The following is a 7,689-nucleotide window of genomic DNA, read 5'->3' as shown; positions in this document are numbered from 1 at the left end:
CTCTCTCTCTCCTCTCCCTTTCTCTTCTCCCCCTCGCCTCCTCTCTCTGACTTTCTCTTCTTTCACATTCTTTTGTGGTTCTGTCTGTTTATACAGTTTCACATCACTCAGTTTGAGTCAGAGTCACAGTTATGTAATGGAGCTCAGGACAAGAATGGAAATAAAACCTAAATGAAAAACAAAAAAATGAATATATAAAGCTTCACCGTGTGACTTTTCCTGCTTGTCTCCATGGAGATAGATGAGCTCAATTCCATGCCGTGGAACATTCTTGCCAATTTTCTCCATTATCTCCATTTAAGAAGAGTTAGGAAAACATTATGTTAGAATTTGCATATTTTAAATCACTATATTCGTCTAAAACGACTTAATAAAAGAAAGAAACAAATCCGCTGACTTCCGTGTTATAAAACTGCAGAGCCCAATATGAGCTAACGTCGGCGCCCCCTATGGATAGCTGCACATCACACTAACGAGCAGCTCTTTTTTGTTTTTTTTCTTCATTTGTACAAACATGACGACACGATGCTGCTGAATCCTACAAGTATCACCGATTAAGAAAATAAAATTGGAAAAGGAAGTGTGTACGTCACAGTGAGTGTATCAGCAGAGGTGGCAACAGGGCAGATTCACAAAATGGGTTTTGAGAATAAGCAATTAAATATTACTCAAACATAATTCACTACAAATACAACTTCAGAGGCTAAATGAGAAGAAACAACTGGAACATGGTTTAAAATCTGAACAGAACAGTTTGATCAGGGCTAAACTCTGTATTTTAGTGATCGCTGGATTTATGATGGTTTTAAGAACAAAAAAAGTCTTTGTCTTTTGTCCCTGTAAATTTGACTAACAGCTTCTATAACTGCTCCTCCTCTGGACGACCAGACATGCTCACCTCCCTCTTCTCGGCCAATCAGAGCGCAGCTGCTCTCACCTGAGGCACAGGTACAGAGGTTACATAACTCCTGTCAAAATGTCAGAGAAATGAGCTGAGGAAAGACAAAAAGAATGAAGGAGGAGGAGGAGAGAGGAGGAGGAGGAAAAAGGAGGAGAGGAAGAGGAGGAGGAGTAAAGAAAAGGAAGCAAAGGTGAAAAGAGGAGGATAAAAGAAAAGAGGAAAGAGGAAAAAAGGAGTAGGAGCAGGAGGAGGAGATGGAGAAAATAGGAGGGGAAGGAGGAGAAAAGGGGAGGAGGAGAAGAGAAGATGAGAAAAAAGAGCAGGAGGAGGAGAAAAGGAGAAGAGGAGAAAATAGGAGGAGGAGGAAGTGGAGAAGAAAGGAGGAGGGGAAAAGAGGAGGAGAAAAGAAAAGTTGAGCATGTTTGAGCTGCTGTCACCAAACTGAAACTCCAAACTGGATTTTGATACTGAGTCGATACTCGATACTCGATACTCAATACTCGATACTCGATACCACAATGATGATAAAAAACACATTTTCTTCAGACAATATACTGTGATTCTCTACATGGCCCTTCGTGTTCATGTCCTACCAGGAGCAGGTCCCAGAGGAGACCCAGGAGAAGCTGGTGAGACTATGTCTCTCGACCGGCCTGGGGGCCCACCGGAGGAGCTGGAGGAAATGTCTGGGGTGGGGAAGTCTAGGAGTCTCTACTTAGACTGCTGCCCCCGTGACTCGCCCTGGATAAGCAGAAGAAAATGGATAGATGATGTAATGCCAGACATAATCATCTGTTTGAACATTGAACAGGAGTCCCACAGGGGTCAGTGCACGGTCCACTACTTTTCTCACTCTGGCAATGACTCACCAAACACCTGTCCTGATGTATGCAGACAATGCAGTGTGTGTGTGTGGGTGTGTGTGTGTGTGTGTGTGTGAGAGAGAGAGAGAGAGAGAGAGAGAGAGAGAGTGTGTGTGTACCTGTGGGTGTGTGTGTGTGTGTGTCTGAAGACAGTGAGGAACAGATCTTAGCCAGAGAAAAGAAATGATTTTAGAGTGAAGTTAAAGAAGCTATTTTTGTTAGGAAAGACAATCCTTCCTTGAACAAGAATGGGGGCCTGGGACATCATCCATCCCCTATCTATAACTCCATCTTCAGACCCAAGGGAAACAAATGAAACAAAGAGAACAATAGAGGGAGTTAGTAGGGCCATTAAAGGTTGAATGGAGGCTATTAAGTTTCAGTTGCTGGTCACAACAGCTGAAACAGTGAAGCCCTTGAAGACGATCCAGAACACGACCGTCATAATATTAGACATAAACCTGTTAGAACCATAGACTGTATATATAAATGGACATCGCTAACCTGCTAGCCGCCATGTTCCAAACAGGAAGTGAGCATGGGCGCTTCTGGGTCCATTGACTTTCTTTCTATTTCTCTCTCCATCCTCTTACTCTCCTTCTGTCTCTTAGTCTCTCCTCTTTTTCTCTCCCTCTATCTTTTTCCCTCTTCCCTCTCCCCTTTTCTTTCTCTCTTCATTGTCTCCGTCCCCTCCCTCTGTCTTTCTGTCTTTCTTTTTCTGTCTTGTTTCTCTCCACTCCCTCTCTCTTCTTCCTCTCGCTTCTCTCTCTATCCATCCCTACCGTCCCTCTTGCCCACCTTTTACCCTCATCCCTCTCACCTTCTCTTTCTTCCCTCCATTCTCCTTCTTTTCCCCTCTCTCTCTTTCTCTCTCATCCCTCTGCCCCTCCTTCTCTTGTACATCTCTTTCATCCCTCTCCATCCCTTTGCCCCTCCCTCTCTCGCTCTCAAGCCTCCTTCTTTCCCTCTGATTTTCTCAGACATTTTCACGATGTTCTTTTGACTTATTTGTTTTCACATTAAACTCAGAGGAGGTCAGAGCGCCAAAGGTCAAAGGTCACAACCAAAATCTGATGCCTTTTTATGAGAAAAAACCCCCAAAAAATTTCAATAAACTAGTGTAAATCTTTATCCTTTATTCTCCTCAGTAGCCCTGTTTACTGTGAGGAAATATTCCACAGTGGGGCTTTAACCCTGTTCTAATGTCTGTCTTTACAGCTCACTACTCTCTGTTCCACTTTGTGATGTCATCAGGTGGTGCTCCTCTGGGTTTTTAAAATCCATCACCAGACTCATCTCAGTCCAAATTAACATCAAGGATTTCAGGGAAATGTGTCCTCTGCATTTGACCCATCCTTCAGTGTCTCGGGGTTAAACCTGCATTTGACCCATCCCTCAGTGTCTCGGGGTTAAACCTGCATTTGACCCATCCTTCAGTGTCTCTGGGTTAAACCTGCATTTGACCCATCCTTCAGTGTCTGTCAGACCTGTCAGAACCAGTGTGACCCATTTCCTTAAGCTAATTTTGGTCAGGACCTCAGCTGGAGCATTTGACCTGTTGTATCCCCAGACACAGAGAGAACATGCAAACTCCACACTGAAAGACCCGGGAGTCCAACCAAGGACCTTCTGGCCCCTCCCCTCTTTAAGCTCCTTTGTGCAGATGACAGGCTCAGATTAAGTCGTGTCAGATGCCCTCCCCTGACAGATAAACCTGTTCTGAAGTGCAGAGGGTGAGCGCCTGCGGCTCCCTCCACCAGTGTCATTAAAGATTATTAACGTTTTTATATAGTTATCTCCACAGCTCCGCCCTTTCCACCCGCACTGCCCCCTCCACCTACTCCACCGCACATAAAGGCTGTGGGTTAAACTCTGGGGCACTTCACCTGGTGCAAGGCACGTCCTGCATTGCCTCCTGAGTCTCTACAGGGTCTACAGAGTCTACAGAGTCCACAGGGTCCACAGGGTCTACAGAGTCTACAGGGTCTACAGGGTCCACAGGGTCTACAGAGTCTACAGGGTCTACAGGGTCTACAGGGTCTACAGGGTCTACAGAGTCTACAGAGTCTACAGGGTCCACAGGGTCTACAGAGTCCACAGGGTCTACAGAGTCTACAGGGTCTACAGGGTCCACAGGGTCTACAGAGTCTACAGGGTCTACAGGGTCTACAGGGTCTACAGGGTCTACAGAGTCTACAGAGTCTACAGAGTCCACAGGGTCCACAGGGTCTACAGAGTCTACAGAGTCTACAGGGTCCACAGGGTCTACAGAGTCTACAGGGTCTACAGAGTCTACAGGGTCTACAGAATCTACAGGGTCTACAGGGTCTACAGAGTCTCCAGGGTCTACAGGGTCTACAGGGTCTACAGGGTCCTGCATGACGGGCCACAGCTGCAGGTGAATATACATATACATACATTGTTTTTCTTTTGGTCTGGTACTGATACCACTACTACTACTACTACTACTACTACTACTACTGATATTACTGCTAATACTATTACTGAAACAACAACAACTACTACTACTACTTCTCATAATAATAATAATGATAATAATAATAATAATAATAATAATAATAATAATAATAATAATAATAATAATAATAATAATAATAATAATAATAATAATAATAATAATAATAATAATAATAATAATAATAATAATAATAAAGAACCCAGTGCTTTTCCTCAGATGCAGAACCTGAGCAGAGAAGGGGCTCTGGACAGTGAGACGGGCCCTGGACAGTGACACGGGCTCCGGACAGTGACACGGGCTATGAACAGTGAGACGGGCTCTGAACAGTGAGACAGGCTCTGAACAGTGAGACAGGCCCTGGACAGTAAGAAGGGCCTTGGACAGTGAGACAGGCCCTGGATAGTAAGACGGGCCTTGGACAGTGAGACGGGCCCTGGACTGTGAGACGGGCCCTGGACAGTGAGACAGGCCCTGGACTGTGAGAAGGGCTCTGGACTGTGAGACAGGCTCTAAACAGTTAGACAAACTTGTTCGTGCCGCGGTCCATAACATGTACTAACATGGACTGTGCAGATGTGTGACTATATACTGTCCACTTCTTCTTGTCTTATTTATTTATTTATTTATTTATATATTTATTTGACAGGGACAATGCAATCTGACATAGTTACAACATGAACATTGCAGCTGATGTGATGCATATAGAGTTTGTAGCAAAAGCTAATTCTCAACTCCCGTCCCTGGTTGAGCTTCTCCACAATCTTCTGTTCTGCATATGAGGGCCGTTCAGACAGGTGTGGGTCAGACAGACAGGTGCAGGTTGTTCAGACAGGTGCATGTGAGGGTCGTTCAGAGAGGTGCGGGTCAGTCAGACAGGTGTGGGTCAGTCAGACAGGTGCAGGTTGTTCAAACAGGTGCATGTGAGGGTCAGTCAGACAGGTGTGGGTCAGTCAGACAGATGCAGGTCAGTCAGACAGGTCTGGGTAAGTCAGACAGGTGCAGGTCGTTCAGACAGGTGCAGGTCAGTCAGACAGGTGGAGGTTGTTCAGACAGGTGCAGGTCAGTCAGACAGGTGGTGTGGGGCCTTGTTTACGTTATGGTTGCTAAGTAACAGTTGGTGGTGTTACCTACGTGTGTCATATCTACTGCTGTGTCCAACCAGGAAGTAACATCATAAACAGACTGGGCTGAAACACTCTCACCATGTTTAAATACACAGAGCCACAGACAGGGGGCGCATGGAACGCACCACACACACAAGCATCAACGTGCACGAGCCTAAACACGCACGAGCCGGAACGTGCACATGCAGTAGCCCGTGGTTTGACTGTGGTTAATGTTTGATTTTGTGTTTTTACAACTGAAACTGGGAGGGGCGGAGAGATCCCTCCCACCCCCCCACCCCCCTCTCTCCCTCTTTCTTTCTTCCTCTCCCTCCCCCCTCTCTCTCTCCCTCTCTCTCTCCCCTCTCTCTCTCTCCCTCCCTCTCCCCTCTCTCTCCCTCCCCCTCTCCCTTTCTCTCTCTCCCTCTCTCTCTCCCTCTCTCTCTCCCTTCCTCTCTCTCTCTCTCTCTCCCTTCCTCTCTCTCTCTCTCCCCTCTCTCTCCCTCCCTCTCCCCTCTCTCTCCCTCCCTCTCTCCTCTCTCCCTCTCTCCTCTCTCCCTCTCCCTCTCTCTCTCTTTCCTTCTGTTTATGATGTTTACAAAGGGACGGGTGCCACAGACCTGCTGTTGGTTTATTTCCATAACATAAACTATAAAGAAGTGACTGAGTGTAACGTCCTCCACAGTGTTCAGCTCTGCTCATGTAGAGTGTCATGTATTTAATATGAACATTTTAAGACCAAAATGACGAGTCTGACAGCAGCAGTTACAATAAAAAGGGCCACAGTTTGGAGTGGATGGAGCAGAAGTGCTCACTTCATATTTGGAACGCAGCAGATCGCAGGTTATGTGCGTTTATATATACAATCTATGCTCCAGAACACTTCCTCTTCTTTTTGGTGGATCAGGTGGATCAGCCAATCAAAGACAGATCAAACATGGCTCCTCACATTGGTTCACTTTGGACCGGAGTACTTGTACTTTTACTTTATGAGAAGTATTTTGTCCAAACAATCTGATGTACTTTCACTTCAGTTTATAGAACAGAACTACAAACCTCAGATGTTTGTGTGGAGGTCTCAAAAATGTGAGACGAGACAAGACATGACCAGGAATCTGAGACACGCAGAAAAGACCCCCCCCCCCCCCCCCCCCCAAACACCCACACACATATACACACAAACACACACAAATACACACAATCACACACATAATTTAATATTTTAATCACCATCATAATTGTATATTTAATACTAGTATTATTATCATTGTTACTATGTGTATATTTTTATTCTTTGTGTGTGTGTGTGGGGGTGTGTGTGTGTGTGTGTGGGGGTGTGTGGGATCTCGGAAAAATGCAATCAAACTGTAACACTTAAAACATTTTATCACAAAGTCAAACACACACCTACACACAGAAACACACACACATATTAAAAGCTAAAAGCACTCACACCAACACACACACAAACAAACCCCAACACACAGAGAAACACACACACCCATCTACTTCCCCCAGAGGCAGAGTTCTGATTCTGACGATAAACCTGAAATCTGTGTCTTCATCAAAGTGAGTCAGAGCTCAAGCATCTCCTCCTCTCTTTCTCCTCCCCCTCTCCTCCTCTCTTCCTCCTCCCCCTCTCCTCCTCTCTTCCTCCTCCTCCACCTTCTCTCCTCCGCTCCTCATCCTCCATCTCTCTCCTCCGTTTCTCCCTCTCTATTCTATCCCTCTTCCTCTCTCTCTCCCCTCTGGACCTCAGACATGTCCAGACTGTGGTCTCCGAGCCACAATTTGGACACGTCTGAGGTCAGCACAGGTTTAAGGGTCAAGGGTCAAGGGGGAGGAGCCACACAGGGTCAGAGAAGTGAGATAGTGTCAATGTGTGCCAGATGCCCTCCCATGTGTCAGTGCACATAAATATCACTGATGCTAGAGAGTCCACCATAAGCATCACATTGGCTTTTACTCCAGATGCCCTCCCTCTCACTCAGAACTTCATCTTTGCCCCATGCCCCTTTCCTCTTCTCTTTCTCCTCATCCCTGTGTTTCTCTCTTTTGTGTTGCGTTGTGTTCCGTATCATGTTTCTGTTTGCTTTTGCTGCGGGCGTGTTTGGGCAAACATCCTCCACCTGGAAAAAGAGGAGGGGGTGATGCAGGTGGAGAGGGAAAGAGAGATAGACAACGGAGGGAGAGAGGGGGAGGAGAGGGCTGTGAAGTCATCCAGGTGAAGAGGGGAAGACAAAGAGAGGGACAGAAAGAGGAGGGGGCTGTGAAGACATCCAGGTGAAGAGGGGAAGGAGGAGAGGGGAAGAGAGTGAGTCACCAGGTGGATAGGAAGGAGGG

Source organism: Periophthalmus magnuspinnatus, chromosome 8 (assembly GCF_009829125.3).
Source record: "Periophthalmus magnuspinnatus isolate fPerMag1 chromosome 8, fPerMag1.2.pri, whole genome shotgun sequence".
NCBI classification, from domain to species: domain Eukaryota; kingdom Metazoa; phylum Chordata; class Actinopteri; order Gobiiformes; family Gobiidae; genus Periophthalmus; species Periophthalmus magnuspinnatus.
This window is presented reverse-complemented; position numbering follows the sequence as displayed.